This window comes from Frieseomelitta varia, unplaced genomic scaffold (assembly GCF_011392965.1).
Source record: "Frieseomelitta varia isolate USP_RPSP 00005682 unplaced genomic scaffold, Fvar_1.2 scaffold_676, whole genome shotgun sequence".
In the NCBI taxonomy this organism is placed as follows: domain Eukaryota; kingdom Metazoa; phylum Arthropoda; class Insecta; order Hymenoptera; family Apidae; genus Frieseomelitta; species Frieseomelitta varia.
The window spans coordinates 1-18630 of record NW_025110452.1 but is presented as its reverse complement, the minus strand read 5'-3'; the positions used below and the strand labels follow the sequence as shown (position 1 = coordinate 18630).

The 18630-nt window shown below is 33.4% G+C and overlaps 1 protein-coding gene across 3 annotated transcripts in view; it reads right to left on the bottom strand.

The window, feature by feature from the left end:
* The window catches only part of LOC122535128, a 52925-nt gene extending 48258 nt beyond the window's left edge, over positions 1-4667 (bottom strand). For all 3 annotated transcript variants that reach the window (XM_043666364.1, XM_043666362.1, XM_043666363.1), the window contains exon 1: positions 2930-4667. The gene's annotated coding sequence lies outside the window, so the exon portion shown is untranslated. The remainder of the gene's footprint in view (positions 1-2929) is intronic.
* Positions 4668-18630: the final 13963 nt, after the last annotated feature.

Below are 18630 nucleotides of genomic sequence, written 5' to 3'. Positions count from 1 at the left end.
TGCAATATTTTCTCAGTTTTAAGTATATTTAAGTAGAAACCCAGGCGAAACAGATAATAAATTTATTACTTCTTAATAATTTCTGTCCAACGATAGTTCAAAAGAAAAAGAAAGCGACGAATTATTGTGTACGGGTTCGGTCACTCTTTATGGTCCGCGAAAGTGTGTTCTTTTTGAAGAAGAATGTTAAAGAGAACAAGTTCCAAAATCTCCAAAGATCTGCTAGGTGTGTTCAAAAAAAAAAAAAAAAAATAATCCACAACGCAAACCCACGATCCGAGATAAGGGGCAACCAGTGTTGAACAAAAGTGCAAACAGTGGTTGCTCTTCATCCTTGAAGCGGCAACGTGCAAAACATGACACAGCCCGGTGATTTACGGATCGATGTAATTTACCTACGTAATTAACCTCGTGTTAATTAACGACGCGTCACATGTAAAGGGACGGCCTCGCGTAAAAGTTAATGCGCGCACGTGCATCGTTGCTTTGGATGCGTTGCCTGCCTTTTTACTTCATCGTTGGCAGGTGTTGCACCGTGTTGCACCGTGTAGCAACAACAAATTAGATGCAGTTCAGCTTGACGAAGGGCAGCGATCGACGAACTTCTTTCTCACCTTGAGGCAAAAATAGCGGCCACTGCCCCACTGTCGTTACTCGCGTTTCGACTGTTTTACGTGCGAATTGCAGCTATACTTCGAGAACAGAGCCTCGCGCTTAAGTCTAGATTTCTGTACTGATTTCTGTACGGCTTTCTTTGGAAAATGAAAATTGTGAGATTACGAAAATGAGAATTTTTTTTAATCTCTTTGACCTTTTTGAGTGTTACAATCAATAATATCAATGTATTATTACAATATACTATTATTACAATGGTAAATATTTAAAATATGTAATATTTATTATTGCATATTTTAATACTGTACATAATAATTAATCAATCAATAACCTTTAATCTTTTGAGTCTTATCAATGATATCAATATATTGTCACATATATTTTAATATTATTTATGATGAATCAATCGATAACCTCTCTTCAATCTCTTTTTTGAGTCGGAAATCTTATAATCAATAATATCAATATATTATTACAAGATTATGTATAACAATATAATATATGTAACATATTAATATATTATGTCAACACGATGCAACCCCCGATCGTCCACATTTCTGCGTATGTCATGCTTCTCATGGATCAAGGTCTCACGATCGAATTCGACTCGAGCACGTTTTGGATCCCCTATACTTTCTCTTAAAGCGACACTTGAATTCATTAACAATGGCAGACGAGACAAGAAATTAATTCAACGTAATTACAATAGCTCGAACGTTCTACTTTATTAACGCCAGTTAACAATTTCGTAAGAAATTTGCACATTGATTATTATCAACCGTTTGTAATAGGAAACTTTTGATACGTTCGAAAAAAAAAAGCCTGTTTGTATGTTCTCGAGTTATCTTGTGGAACATCGACGAACGATTGTACACTTGTTTACAGTTCACAGTTCAGGAACAAGTGAGTACGAATATATCTAACTAAGATATCGAGAAGTATATAGACTGGAGGAAATTCCAAACTATTTTTATCGTCGATTGAATTGCGTCTATACTGACCGATATTGTAAAATAAAATTCTGTGAAATAAAACGACGATAATAATACGATATTGTAAAATAAAATTTTACTTTCACATACTATGATAATTTACACAGTGTCCTCACTTTTCTACTCGCTACATACATTATAAAAACATTTTGGAACAATATGAACGACACATTTTGAAAGTAAAGGTTTCAAGCTTTAAAATGATGATCGACTTCTTTTCTCACGAAATTACAACAGTTTAAATCTCACGTTCGATCACTTTCTAAAATTTTCGAGCGACTGTACGTATGAACGTTCCTTCTTAATTTTCGTATCATTTGAAATGTACTCAAAAACAAAAAAAAAAAAAAAACAAAAAAATAATAATAAACAAAGAAAGAACTATATATAAACATATATACATAAATGTACAAAAATACAACTTACATCGAGGTCGGTTCGATAGAATCACCGAGACAAATTCGCGTGCAACGTTCGAGCGTCTGGTTAGGTTCGGCTGTCAGGTTCGATCTATTAATATACACTGCGAGCTGCCTGCCTAATTCCTAATGGAATATTCGTACAGATTTCTCGACGTGGACGCCTTAAAAGTATACGTCGCTGAAGCACGCTCGATCCATAACTTATTTCTCGCTCGTTCAAACGCTTCAGCAACGATACTCAAATCGATAAATAACAGAGAAAAGAAAGAAACGAGAAGACTTCCGGTATAATCGTGCGAATGCTGTAGGAAAAGAAAAGACATTCTATTTCGTTGATAAATATATTAAGAGGTCGCGTCTTCGTTTTTTTTCTTTTTTTTTTAAATATCATTTGAGAATATCCGAGGAAAGGGCGTTTGCGTTAGAAATGGATTAGAGAGTTGAACGAAGTTGAGGAAGAAAGTTTTAGTGAAGTTTAGAAAGTGACGTGTGGACGATTCGATCAGCTGATCGTTCACGTGCTCCGGCGTTGCGGGGAATAATAATCTTCCACGATCGAGGAAATCGATTCGAGAGAATTATTTTTGTAAACAAACTCGCCTTAATGCAGTGTCGGAGCAATAAGTGAACCCATCGGATGTCGTGTTGATCAATCTCCATAAACGAACGATGTTACAAACGATGTTATTTTCGAAATCTACCTTATCTCAGGCTTGCGTCATTTTCATGAATTTGTGAAAGCAATTTTTTCAGTTGTCTCGTTTCGAAAGGAAATTAAAATTAAAAAATTAATAAATTATATTTAAAAAAGTTTGAAAGAAAACCTCACCCCCGAGAGGTGTCAAGTATCCCCGAACGAATAATAAAAAGCTGAGGATATAAAAACGATAATCATCTTACTTTTAATATCTCCCAGATGATCGTTCAAAGCTGCTTCTCAGAAAGTCCACTCATTTTTTTTTTATTACTCGCTACAAATCGTCTCGTACATTTTCAGGCGTGCCTCCTGCTAGTACTTTTCCACGATTCGATTTTCAATTTCGAGGGGCGTCGATCGTCGATCGAAGAAAAGGTCACTCGAGGTGGCTACGTGATGTTTTTGTACGAACGTGGACGCGGACGGTGCATAAAAGGTGGCGTTATTCGTTGGTAACGAGAAACCCTTCGAAACGTTTCGATAACTTCTTCTTTTATATCCGATGTGGATCCTCGAAGTCAAAGTAGGCGCAATTCAGGCAACGTTGAACGCGGCCCGGCTTTTTCCTCGCGTTCCACTTCGACGCACTTCTCCAAAAGTGGCCAACGCCAATTAGAATATTCCTTTCAACGTTTTCCCTCCCTCGCGTCGTTTCTCGCGTCTACTTTGCATTCCCTCTGGCACTCGCCTTTACACACTTCGTTCATCATCGTCTCTGCCGATCTTTCACATTAAATTAATTTAACCAGACACGATTAAATTCGTCATGGATGGATCGTTATATCATTACATCCGACGTTCTATCCGATGTTCCTATTTATCGTGAGTTTGATTTTCTTCGTTTTTCAATTCTTCAAACCTGGCCCGACTTCCTCAAACGGTTCGCAAATTCCTACGCGAAGACCTTCGAACTCCTATCTTTAGACGAACCGACCTCCAAACTCCCCCAAACCGAGTCAAACCGAAATACTCGTGCTCGAGTTGAAAAGAGAATCTCGAGAGGAGATTTTCTATCGAAAACGATTGCTTCCTTCTTCTTCGAGCAGAGAACACGAGAGATCTTCGAGTCGATTTTTATGTTTTCATTCTCACAATCGGTTGCGTCTAAATCTCCCATTTAGTATCTTCTCAAATGCGACGAGTCTTCGGAGAAGACGCATTTTAGAGAAGTTTGGGAATTTCGTTCGATTTTCATCGAGAATTCGTTCCGTGATTGCTCTTCCTCCGTTCAGAGCCGGAAGTCGTCGAAGAGACAAGCGTCGAGGTATCTGGAAATCCTCATCGCGCGACGTTATCGGGGGAGAAATCCAATTTTAATCCGCCCTTCAAGTTCCTTCTGCGTTAACGTCTCTGTCCCGAGCCATCTGTGCCGAGCGTTTCTTCCTCAAACAAGGATCTCCTGCCTCAAACATGGCTTCTCCAGACACTGCTCCGTCATCAATCGTCTTCAACAGTCCCTTATCGTCCTGAGAATGTCGATTTCCATCCAGTTCGTTCTCAATTTCAGAGAAGCAATCTCCCACCAAGTGACGAGTTCGATCAAACTTCCTCAAACTCCTTAACACTTCATCGCTATTGGAAAACTCGATTCCTTCTAACCATTCATTTCCATCAATTAAACGCTCATTACTGAGTATCCCCTTGTAATTTTTCACTCATTGTCGGTCTCATACCTCGCCACGTTTAAAATCTTTATAATTGCATCACCTTCTGTACGAATGTTTCCTTTTTGCTCGCGAGGAATGAGTAAACAAATGAATCTGACTTCTTCTTTCTTAAAAAAAAAAAAAAAAAATACTGTGACGCTTCTTCAGAGACGAACGCGAACGAAAAGAACGATTTGTGTCTTCGAGACGAGGATTGGGAAACGATGAAATAAGGAAGAAGGAAAGAAGAAGAAACGATTTGCGTGGGGTTGCGGGCCGCGCGCAAGTTACGGCACAACACTTCACGGAATACTGACAGTAAGTCAGGGCAGAAGAGGAGTCCGCGACGATGCCATGTGACCGTCATTCGTGCTCTCCTTCTCTTCTCTCTTCTCTTCGCCGCCACCACCCACGCATCTGGCAGCGGCCAGAAGAAACGCCCATGTGCCGCCAAGGAACGTTATTTCGAGATAAACAAGGAGGATGGCCGACCAAGTGAAATCGGCGCGCTCGGCGCGCTCGTTTACACTTTTCGCCCCGTTTGTGTTTCCCTCGTTGCGGGCAGCGTGAAAGGGAAACCGAGGGTGTATCCCTCGAAAGGCGAGAGGTACGTATGCATCTCGGCTAAATATATACACGACCGGGCGAATCGGGGTGACGCGTTGAGCAAGCTCGACGTGATTGATCCTCTCGCCGGTGGATCGATGGCAAGAAGATCAGCAGAATCGAGGAATATACGTTTGAAGAAGATCGGAGATGACGGAGAGAATTTTGTTTGTTGATCGAAGAGATGATTATATGTATCTATAGAGGGTGGGTCGCCACATATTGCCATCTAGATTTACGTCATTGTAGCGAAAAATGTTTCAGACGAAGTTGAATGGTTTCGGGAGGGGCACATTTCGATGATTACTAGTTTTCCTGCAGGTGGACGTGTAGAGGACACACGAAGGTCATTGACGTTTTCTTTTTAAATGGAAACATATATATTTTTTTATTGCGTCAGTTGACGCACCTTGATATCCTTTACGAAAAAAGTATGAACCTACATATGTTAAAAAGTCATTGGTTTGGGGGATATTTTAATTTCAATTTTGTGTGAAGGACAAAGATAGTATAAATATAAGAATACTATCCTTCTTCTTCCGTGTTTTTCATACGATAATTTTACAAAAATAAGTATTATAATAATATAATATAATAAAAGTAAATATTATAATAATATAACATAGTTATTATAAAATTAATTATTGTAATATTTATTATATTAATTATTGTAATATTTACTATATTAATTATTATAATATTTACAAAAGTAAATATTATAATAATATAATATAGTAAAATAATATTATACGATTAATAATGTTATAAGATTACAGTCTAATAGAAATTCTATTCTATTTTAATAAAATCGTTTAATTATTATAATAATATAATATATTATTAAAATAATAATTTAATAATATATAATATATATAATATTATAATATAATATTATTATATATAATAATATAAAAAAATCAATGTTATAATAATAAAATCGTTCAATTACTTTAATTCAATAGAATTTAATTATAATATTAATTATTGTAATATTTACTATATTAATTATTATAATATTTACAAAAGTAAATATTATAATAATATAATATAGTAAAATAATATTATACGATTAATAATGTTATAAGATTACAGTTATGTTATAAGAAATTCTATTCTATTTTAATAAAATCGTTTAATTATTATAATAATAATTTAATAATATATAATATATATAATATTATAATATAATATAATATTATTATATATAATACAATATTATATTACATTATATAATAATAATATAAAAATCAATATCATATTAATAAAATCGTTCAATTATTTCAATTCAATAGAATTTAATTAATTATTGTAATATAATAATACAAAATAATTATTGTAATATTTACTATATTAATTATTATAAATTAATTATTACAAAAGTAAATATTATAATAATATAATACAGCAAAATAATATTATACGATTAATAATGTTATAAGATTACAGTTATGTTATAAGAAATTCTATTCTATTTTAATAAAATCGTTTAATTATTATAATAATAATTTAATAATATATAATATATAATATTATAATATAATATAATATAATATAATATAATATAATTTAATATAATATAATTTAATATAATATAATATAATTTATTATAATATAATATAAAAATTAATATCATAATAATAAAATCGTTCGATTATTTTAATTCAATAGAATTTAATCTAGAAAATTTGCCAGACGAACGTTTCCCTCTTTTTCGAACGAGAAGACGTTCATTCTCGAAGAAAGGGCACGGGCGACCACGATGAATCCCAGCTGGGGAAAGGTTAGTGCCGCGCGCGTGCACGCTAGCGTGTCTGTCACGCATGTGCGTACGGAAACAGAGCGGAGCCGTGTGCTTCCTCCTGCGGTGCCGGCACAGCTCCTGCGTTTCCTTTCGACGTACGCTGGCTCTGACCCCTTTACAACGCGATACATATTATATTCCCCCTCCAATCCCCTCGTATACCTCACGGTGTTGCACGTAATCGGCGAAACGATCCTCTCGAAATAATCGAGATCCTTAATAACGCACGACGCGAGAAGGTTGCACACCGTTTATCGCCGGCTGATCATCCGCCGGGCTGCTGCACCGCAAGTATAAGTAATTTCGCCCGAGTCTCGCGAAAGTCAGAGAAAACGGAAGATGCACAGGGTGATACACGAGGAATCGTCGAGATAAAAATTGCTGACCACCTTGCGGCTCGATTTTTACACGCTCTTCGTTTCATTGGAAGTAATTTGTGGCGTGAAGTGTAACTAAACATTTCGAGTGAAAGTTTTTGCCAACGTGTACGGTATACATAAATTTATTTATTTATTTATATCGTTTTTCTGGAACAACTTTCTTGTTGGATCAGTGAAGTTACTGGAGAGCGAAGTCGAGTAATTTTAATTCTGGAATATAACAGCGAAGAGCGTGACTAAAATTGTCAATTTGAAACTGTTACGAGTTTGTAAAAAAAAAAAGAAAAAAGAAGAAGAACGAAGAAGAAGAAACACGCGATAGTCCGTTTGGCATCGTTTTCAAACATAAAGCGCTCTGAGTTCATTTTTTTCGAATAGCGAATGGCACGGCGAGCATTGTAAAAATTCGAACATCTCTGGAAACGTTGAAAAACGTTTTTCCACGAACAGATTCGCGGGACCGAAGTTTCCTTTCTCTACGACGATTCCTGAAAACTTACCACACGATCGTTTTATTGAAATTTCAACACATGTCTAACTCCAGTATTCAAGTTCGAATGAAAATGTAACAGCTTTCAAAAACCTAGACGTGAAAAAAATTTTTTAAGACGTTTGGAGACCTTTCACTCAACTTCGTGTGATATTATTAAAAAAAAAAAAAAAAAAAAAAAAAAAAAAAGAAAAAAAAAAAAAAAACACGGTTATTAAATTCTTCGAAATTAATAACAGCTCCAAAAGCAAAGTATGATACACTCTGTACAAAAATCAGAATAGAACGGAACAGACGCCTTTGGAGGATATGGCGCGCAGATAGCGAGAACCGGGAAAACGGAGGAGCTACGTTTAATTGCGAGAGGGAACGGTGCTCGAGCTTTAACGGCGAATTAGATTGTTTGCCGTGGTAACTGTTGCTTGAATTATTTATGGGCTCGGCGTACTCCTCGATGCCGTAGGGATGTCGAACTATGGATTAGGTTGTTACCTGCCGCTTAGATGCTTCCGTCGTACCGTACAGTATACACGTGAAACCTTCGATAAAATAATTTTATCTCCGTCGACGCGTGGAAAGTAACATTTCGATAACTGATGGCTAACTTGACATTTCCCCATCTTGTATTCAAAATCGGTTCAGAGTTCGTTATCATTGTCATTTGCACGGAAATAATTTCATATTATACTTGGAGAATATTCAAAACCGATTCAATCGAAAACAATGCCACGAGCGAAGAAATTTTATTCTTTTATTTTATTCTTTATTTTTTTCGTATAAAATTATTTCCTCTTTGCTTGTACTATCGACGCAGTATATATATATACAGTGTATCTCCCTATATAAGAATATATATAAATAAATAAATAAATATATATATATATATAAGAAGTGATATATACATATAAAAAAAAATATATATACACAATCTACAGTGTATCTCCTTATATATAAGAATATATATAAATAAATATATATATATATATATAAGGAGTGATATATACATATAAAAAAAAATATATATATACAACATACAGTGTATCTTCCTATATATAAGAATATATATAAATAAATAAATATATATATAAGGAATGATATATAAAAAAATAGATATATACACAATATACAGTGTATCTCCCTATATATAAAAATATATATAAATAAATATATAAGATGATACTATATATGTACATATAAATATATATGTATACAATATATATAATATATGTAGCACTCCTTTTTACATTTGGAAGAAATTTTAACCTTTTATAAGAAGTACTATATATGTACATATAAATATATATATATATATATATGTATATTTATATTTATATATATACAATATATATAATATATGTAGCATTATAACCTATTATAAGAAGTACTATATATGTACATATAAATATATATATATATATTTATATATATACAATATATATAATATATGTAGTACTTCTTTTTACATTTGGAAGAAATTCTAAAACATTCTAAGAAAACGTTCAAATTTATTGCTTCTGAAGCAGAATTTATTCGATATTTTTGGCTTTCGGTTATTAATCTGCCAAGTTTAGCTTATTGTTTCGAAGTTAACTGGCTCGTTTGATCGACCGGCGTCCGTTTCTCATATTGTTTGAAGGCAAGCTCCGGTCATTGCCTCCCCCTTAGATCGTCCGAGACAAATGTTCAAGGCTGCCAACCAAATTTCGTATACAAAACGGAAGGCAGAAAATTCAGACAGTGCTGAAATTGACTTGTTACACTAAACATCATACTCGTCGGATTGCCGTATATACAGTAACGATAGTTATTTACATTTCGTCACACATTCGCGATGCTACACACTCGCCATAAGCAGTTCCCAACTCGTTCAAAGTATTTATCCACAAGCTCGTGATAATTCACTCTAGCGAACATCCAAGCATCGCAACATGGGAAAATTCACGATGTAACCAATCGATGCATAATTAACGTGTAATAAACATGTAATTAATTCTGCCTTTTCTATAAACGATAAAACTTACTAAATTATCAAAACGAAAAGTATAATAATAAGCAGTTGCTCAGCTGTTGAGAAAAGCAAAGGAACCAATAAATTTGATATCTTCCGAAATATTCATATTCGCGGACGAAATCACCGAAATTATATTAGAGAATTGTTCTTATTAGAGAAAGAAGTTAGAAGTATAACCGATGACTCGTTAATTGTCCACGAAATGCCCGAGATACTTTCTCGACACTTTGCCTCGACATCGTTCCTTCTCTCTGAGGGGTGAAACAGTGAGACTGGCGAAAACAGCTGGTTAACCAGGTCCCAAATTTCGAAGAAACGATTTAGCCCGGCCTTAGATGGCTCGTGTTACGTCTCGTGCCACACGCTCGAACGTTGAAAGATCTAACCGCTTTTCATTCAGTTGGTCGAATTTGCCAGGGCAGAAAGAAAGAAAGAAAGAGAAAAGTTGACATTTGGCTGACACGTGTTGCACGTGTTTCTTGTTCACTCTTTGCATCCCTAAACCCGCCATTTTCTTCGCCACTGTCGCATTATTCTTCTATTTTCTCTTTAGTCTATTATTCTTCTATTTTCACTTTATTCTATTATTGTTCTATGTTCACGTTATTTTATTATTTTCACCTTTTACGTATATTCTAGGGTGTCCAATTGTTGGACAAGCTTGCTCTGGAAATTCGATGGGCACCGTCTCGAAATTTCATCTGAAAGTTTTGTAGTATTATTTCCCGCGTCGCGAAGTTCGCTGTCACATTTCTTATTCCAATCATTTTATTCTCATTATCAACGCAGTTGTTTTTCGTCCAAAAATTGTAACATTTTCTCAGTTTTAAATATAATTTAATTGTTAGTTTATTAATTTAAAATTTAAATGTTAGTAATTATTAATTTAAAATTTAAATGTTAGTAATTATTAATTTAAAATTTAAATGTAACCCAGACGAAATAAATGATAAATTTATTACTTCTCAATAGTTCCTATCCAGATGATGTACCGAGTTTGAAAAGAGAGCGACGAATTATTGTATTATACGGTTTGGCCACTCGTTACGGTCCGCAATCAGTTGCCAGAGCAACTGATCAATGGAAAACGTTCGAAATTTGATTCCCGGAATTTTGTTATTATCCGTTTTCCCAAACTGTCTCGTCCAAAGTGTGCTACACGGAAATTTCCAATTCGTCCGTGTATCATACATTCTACATGTCTCGTTCTTCATTCTCACGCAGAAGGAACGAATTGTGGTATTTCTCGTCTTCAGAATCCACGAAGGAGGATTCAAGCGTAACGTGCAAAACCATCGCAATTTTCCAGTCTTCCTTTTCGTTCGCAATGTTTTTCATGGTATCTTCTCGTTCGTCCTAATAATTTTCATGGAAAATCGACGAAGAGAGGAGAAAGTCATTCATCGGGGGGTGACGAAAAAACAAAGCGTCGGGGGCGAGGTCGTAGGAAGGCCAGGGGGAGGGAAGCTGTTCTCGAGCTTTCGACGTTGAAAGCCTCCGGAGACAATGGTCTTAACAGCTGTGGGCAGAAGGTACCGATAATCAGCGGCGTCTTCGGCGAAAGCAAGACGAATGCATAATAAGCTCACGCATTCAGTCACGTTCTCGTGTCCTCCTCCCCCACCTCTTCTTCTTCTTCTTCTGCTTCTTCCACTCCCATACCATCATCCAACTAAGGGAATTTGAATTTCTAATGACGTACGAGCTTGGGAGAGGATTACTCGCGAACGAGCGACGCCTTCTTCGCTTCTGCGAGACGCGTATGCCTTTTCGTCCTGCCGACGAATTCAACTGGGATAAAGGTAAAATGTTCTCTCATAAGGACGAGATGTTTCGTACATTGATCTCTTTGGAAATTCTTGCTTTCGGAGTGAAAATGAAACGAATGAAATTGAATTTCTTTTTTTTTGATTTTCTTTCGAGGAGAGAATATGAAGTATATTCTGGAAAATTGTCAAATTGTTTGACACTGTTGACGATAATAACGACGAGGAATGGTCGATAATTTAATATATACATATAATACATAAAAAAAAAAAATACTTCGCCTAGCGAGAGAGCAAGGATACTGTTTGTTTGATAATTGTACAGATTCAAACGTTCGTAAAAGCGCGAAATAATTTTTTTAATGACCAGATCCACGACGGTCTTGAAGATTGATACATCTTCTCTACAATGACCCCTTAAAACTTACTAAAACGTACGATATTTTCTCACCATTTTTATTGAACTTTGAACATTTCTCACACTTTCGTCGTTTAATTCTGATATTCAAAGTTCAATAAAAAAAAAAAAAAAAAGAAAAATCGTACATGGCAAGTTTGAAGGGCTCGTTGTGAAGGGGTGAGTTCATTCTTCAAAATGACGGATAGACCTAGCCAGAGAAAAGAATTTTTTAAATATTTCTAGTGACGTTTGAATTTCTACAACTTTCGAGAGAAAGTACTTTTGACTCTTCACTCGCTGCACGATATGAAATTATCTTCTTGAAAAAGAAGAATGTGACTATATTATATATTTGATGTAAATATATCAAGTATGTTATTGTGTATTTAAAGTAAATTTCCTTGTTAACATCATTAAACAGCGAAAATTCTTTTGAAACAAATAATTTATTTCGGAAGCCAGTGTGACTGTCTCAACAATATACTGTCTCGTGCTTATAAATATTTCACGTATCATTGGACGAAAACAATAATAATGCACGCTACAATATTTATTTGAGTTTAAATATTAAAAGAAATTTAGAAAAGAATGTAAATGCAAAATTTTCTTCATTTTTTCGTCATATTGTTATTCTTCTTACTCCACACGAATTTAATTGGTTTTTTTCATCAATTTTTTTCTTTGTTTTACTCGACGCTCGCTCTGGCGAGAGAATAAGAGCGAAAGAACGTTCAAAAATTTGCAATTTGAGTAAATTACAACGCTAGCGTATCTATTCTTTCGTTTTAAATCTATTGCACGAACGATGAAACGAATTTTCTTCAATGGAACTCCTCTTGGATAGAACGACGAGTTCCGTTTAATTATGAAGGAGATCTCTATTGTCCAGTTTAAATATAGTGGCCTGTAGCGTGGCCTAAATTAAAAGAAGCAGGGAATCATCGATCGAGTGCCATCGGCAGAGAAACGAATCTTCTCAATCGAGGATAAAATTATCCATACTTGCTTCGAGTATGCGAATTAGTATGAGGGGGAGCACCGAATTCCGGCAGTCGGCACTCGTGCGAACAGCGTTCTATCCATTTCAATCATAGTTAGCCGCTTTGAACCTTCGTCACCTTTATTTCATTCTTCCGCCCTTTCGTTTCGAAATATTTAACGTAGATATAACATTGGGCATGTTTCGAGCATAATCGCACGAAACTTGACGCTCTCTTTTCAACGACTCTTTCAAACTGCCAACGATTAGCACATGATTACACTTGATAGGTTAGAAGCAGTGGTCTGTTACGAAAAAAATGAAAGACCATCAGTTAATAGAATGATAAAAATTTTTATCTTGAAAGTGGCTCAATTAAGAGTGTTCAATTTTAAGAGTTTCAAACTGATGCGATGAGTATATTATGCAGTAAAATTTCGTGAGATAGGAGCTATATTTTTTTATTATTAAAATAGTAGTGTTATGATTGGCTCAGATAGTGATTTTTTTTAAATAATAATAATTCCATTAAATACAGAGGATTTCATTTCAACTGAATCTGTAAAGGACGCGATTTTTAGAAGGTTTTATGAAACATTGCGAAAATGCGGCAGGGAATAGAAATATGTTCGAAACATTTGAGTTTATACGTCTCATGTATCGTTTCTTTCTTTCGTCCTAACTTTCGTTCTTTTCTTTCTTTTTATATCTTCTATGTCTTTACATTTTTACCAATTCTTTTCGTTTCAATCTCACGCAAAAGTTCAGCAGTGTTAGATTAGAAAAGAAGATTTAATTTCATATTTTTAATCGAAGAACAACGCATATACTAACGAGAACACTTTTTCATATTTTGCTTGAACTCGAGTCCTTTATCTTTGGATGAGTTAAATGCCACTATGGTGCATTCGCTTAGTTACTTGTATCGCTTTCAACTGATATTCCAAATTCTCACTCGTCACGGATAGGAATTCTACAGTTCAAGTACAAGTTTTAATGGAACAGTAAAACGTAAGGAAATACAATGACAATTTCATAGAATTATTAATTATAAATTTATAGAAATTCAGACTCGTAAAATTCACAAACACGGAGGATAAATTAAATTAATATAATTAAATATAACTAAATTAATATAATTAAATATAATTGAATTAATATAATTAAATATAATTGAATTAATATAATTAAATATAATTGAATTAATATAATTAAATATAATTAAATTAATATAATTAAATATTTTAAAATTAATATAATTAAATATAATTAAATTAATATAATTAAATATAATTAAATTAATATAATTAAATATAATTAAATTAATATAATTAAATATAATTAAATTAGTACAATTAAATATTTTAAAATTAGTACAATTAAATATTTTAAAATTAGCACAATTAATATTTTAAAATTAGTACAATTAAATATTTTAAAATTAGTACAATTAAATATTTTAAAATTAATATAATTAAATATTTTAAAATTAATATAATTAAATATTTTAAAATTAGTGCAATTAAATATTTTAAAATTAGTACAATTAAATATTTTAAAATTAGTACAACTAAATATTTTAAAATTAATGTAACTAAATATTTTTAAATTAATATAATAAAAATTAAATAAATAAAAATTACAAAATATCAAAAATCATTGGAACGCAAAATATATCTCGACATTTTATTATCACGCCTCTGTTGTAGAATTCCAATAGAAAAATAAATTTTCACCTTTCCTTATTGCCAACGCGCCTGCCACAGGTGTGCGTGCGTGCGTAAACAATATTTACACCTACACGTCGTTTCAGGTTATCGAATGAAACACTACCGCGCTGTAAATGGACCGTGTAATGCGGGGGTCACGTGCGCTGAAAACCTTATAATAGACTCACCTTTTGAAACATTGACATGCAATTAAAGCGGCTGAGCGATGCGCAATAAAAGAGTCTCGTTTCACCGCGGACCGTGTGGATCAGTAGAGAAAATGAATTTTCAAGTGACAGATCCGAGCTATAAGGCCGTGTGTGAGGGAAAAGGGTGGACGGATATATTCGAGCGAGTTCCGTGGAAAAGTTGAACGCTGAACGGGATGGCTCGGGGATGAAAAATATGCGGATTGGTCTCTCGACAGCAGGCAACCCGCTTCACGCGAAAGTATGCCGTGACGTTCGAACGTCAAGTCGGTCGACTTTCTGGATTTTCCTTGATCACCGTGCGATCGTAAATATATATTAGTAAGTTAACAATTCGCGGACCAACGCACGTCTCTTTTTTTTAGTATACACTTTTCTCAATTTGAGAATTTTTAAATTTTCAACAGAGATTTCTTCGTGTCAGTAAATAGCTACAATTAATGGATAATCTTCTTCTTTTTCTACGTAAGAGTAAATAAAATCCAGTTTACAGAAGGTTAATCGTAGTTATTTAATTGGAAACTTGACGATTATCAATTGTTACAAATTATTCATTTGATGTATCGATGAAGAACACGTGACTTTCAAGTTACGTGTTGTCATAAAGGGTTGAAACGTACATTTATCATTGACCATTAGTTTAGAAATTCCTCGAACGTCACAGGTGGATAATTTTCTACGTGACAGAAATTTTACAGATCTCTTTATTCGTGTAATTTTCGAACGTTTACGTATTCTCCGTTATGTCGGTACAATCTCTGACGTTTATAGGACAGGAAACCGCACGTTCGTCGGTTATGATACATACATACGTTCCTCTTACACAAAAGTCGTAATATTTTTATTTTTAATATTCAACATTATCAAATTTCAAGCTTCAGCAAATTAACAAACACTCAATAGACGTTCTTAATATTTCCAATGTCGTAACAAAATATAACATTCGTCCGAAAATTTTTTAACCAGGATATACACATTGAAATATACAATGTGCAAATCGTACAATCGAACAAAAGACAAGAAAAAAAAAAATTGTTACAAGATCGTTTCGACATAAAATATAATTTCAATAACAGTTTGCAAAATTCCTGGAATCTCGAAATCCGCGGATACTTGCATATTCGCCAAGCGGAAGGATAACTAGGCTTTCGTTTCATGCGAGGGAACGTTTTTTTTTTCTTTTTCCGCCAACTCGCGGGAAGTTTGTTTCATTTTCGTTGAGACATTCGAGAGAACTGTTTCGAAACTTCAAATTCGCCGATTCTTTTCTTTTCTTTTTTTCTTTTTTCTTTTTATTGCGCGCGTATTCCGAAATCCATCCCGCTGGAGCTTCGCTGTTTTGAAACTTTCGTACGCAGAAAAATGGACGGCGGACAGTGATATTAAAAAGAGAATAATTAACTTCTTACCGTTAGCGTGAATATCGCGAGGGATTTCAGATTTTTCTTGCCGCGGAGATTTCATATTACGGGAAATGTTAATCTGATTTTTTAGAAAGTCTAATAGAATTCTAGGATTAAATGTGAAAGGATTAACTTTTTATTTCCATTTGATTTTATACTTGAAATTCATTCGCTTGAGAGCATCTTTTCACGTTCGCCTCTTTATTGTTTTTCAAGAGAATTCTGCCCTATTAATATTTATCAACAATTTAGTAACATACATTCTACGATGCAATAATTTATTTAAGAGCCTATGTATATATGATACACTATAGTATACTGTTTTTTAAGAGAATTCTGTCCTAAAATATTTATCAATAATTTAGTGTAAAATATATATACAAATATATGGTGTACTATAAATATGGTATAAATATTTTAGGACAGAATTCTCTTAAAAAATAGTATAGTATAGTATACCATATTTATAGTACACCATATATTTATATATATATTTTACACTAAATTGTTGATAAATATTTTAAGACAGAATTCTCTTAAAAAACAGTATAGTATAGTTTTTATATATATATATATATATATATATATATATATATATATATATATATATATATATATATATATATATATATAAACCTATGAAAAGAAATAATTAATTTTAATCAAAGATTCTTTCCAATTATTAAAAATTGTTTAAATCTCTGTGAAAAATCTCTTCGATTCAACCAAAATTAAACAGTAAATCTTCCAATCCTCTTTCCGTCGCAACGATCAATAAATACACCGTCCGATGAGCAACTGACACGTGACTGGAATCGAGATCTGGATCACTCGGTCGATAACGTCGCGAGGCAAGGTCACGTAGCCGCGAGTGAAAGCCACAAGTCTCTGGAATCTCTGGTAATCAAGGCCTAGTATGTACGTCGATTTCGATCCGCGTGAACGTTTCGCGTGATCATCTTACAAATTCGTGTACAAACGATACGTGCAAACTACCAAAACGAAAAGAAGGCAAGGAAGCACGAGAGAAACGAAATCAATTTCGTGCGTGAAAAGTGTGTGAAAAGTTTCATGAAACCGTCCAGTGTACCGGTGGAAGTATTTTTCGGCGCAGTTCAAGATTTCGTGAACGTCGATAGAATTGTTTGTCAAATCAAAGGCTGATTGCAAGAGTGAGTTCAACAAATCGTTAATAATTCCGACAGATTTGTTTACGCACTCGTGTGTAATCAAATTCTCGATTTCGCGCAGTGGAATGTGACGCAACGTGTCGCGTGAACGTGACACGAATTATCGAATTTCACTCGGCAATATTAATTAAACGCGATATTGTTCGCGTTACTCGTACAAGGGGGAACCACTGTTATTGCGTGCGAACGGGTTAATTAATCAACTTCGTTGATGGATCAACAGGCATTGAGGAGAGACTAGGATTTCTTGTTGATTCGAGATTCGTTTCACTGAGAATGATAGCTCACTTCGGAGAGTTTGATTCAACGAAGATCTGAACATTGTCTGTCGTGTGATTTTCTTAGTTACGAAACAATGAGAAAATTCATGGTCTTTATTTATTCTTTAGGTTTTTTCAATCTTTATCTATATACGATTAGTATCGTTCAAGCCTGCAAGACTCCTTCGTCAGTGTTTATCTATGTTTGATTTAAACATGATAATTTTTCAATAGCTAATTTTGAAGTAGATTTTTCCGTTGACAGGAATTTAAATTTTCACCGATGGAAATTTAAATTTTCGCAAGACATTCTCAGTCTGTGTATTATTAAAATTTCTCAGATTCGAACGAAAGAATCATCGTTGATAAGTTAATTTTTTCTCTCGGGCCACATCTGTGCGTCGATAAATCATTATCGGAAGAAGAGCTAGTTTCTCGAAAAACTAGGAATGAGATTAAATCCCAAGATGAACGAATTCGAGTCAAGTTCGACATCCAAATTTCAGTCGAAAATATAAATGTTTCGTTCAGTACACACTCGCGATGTGTTCATTCTGTCGAGCATATTATCGCAGTACAATTTTACTGATTGATTTCATTCGTGTAGTTCAAGTGTAATGTATATAATGTGTACATTTCATTGAGTCTGATGCACACATTTTATACAAATCAACTCCTGTATATATATTTTAGTTTTATATATATATATATATAAAATATATGTATTATATATATTTTAGTTATATATATATTTATTTATATTTTATATCTGTATTATATATATTTTAGTTATATATATATATATATATATATATTTATATTTTATATATTTTAAAATATATGTAACATATAATATAAATTTTATATATATATTATATATATATATTTTATTTAAGTTTGATCTATATAATACATAAATAATAAATATACAAATATAAAAATATAAAATTATATAAAATATATATACAAATATAAAATTACATGTAATTTTATATACAAATATAAAATTACATACAAATATAATAATATATATATTATAAATATATAAATTATA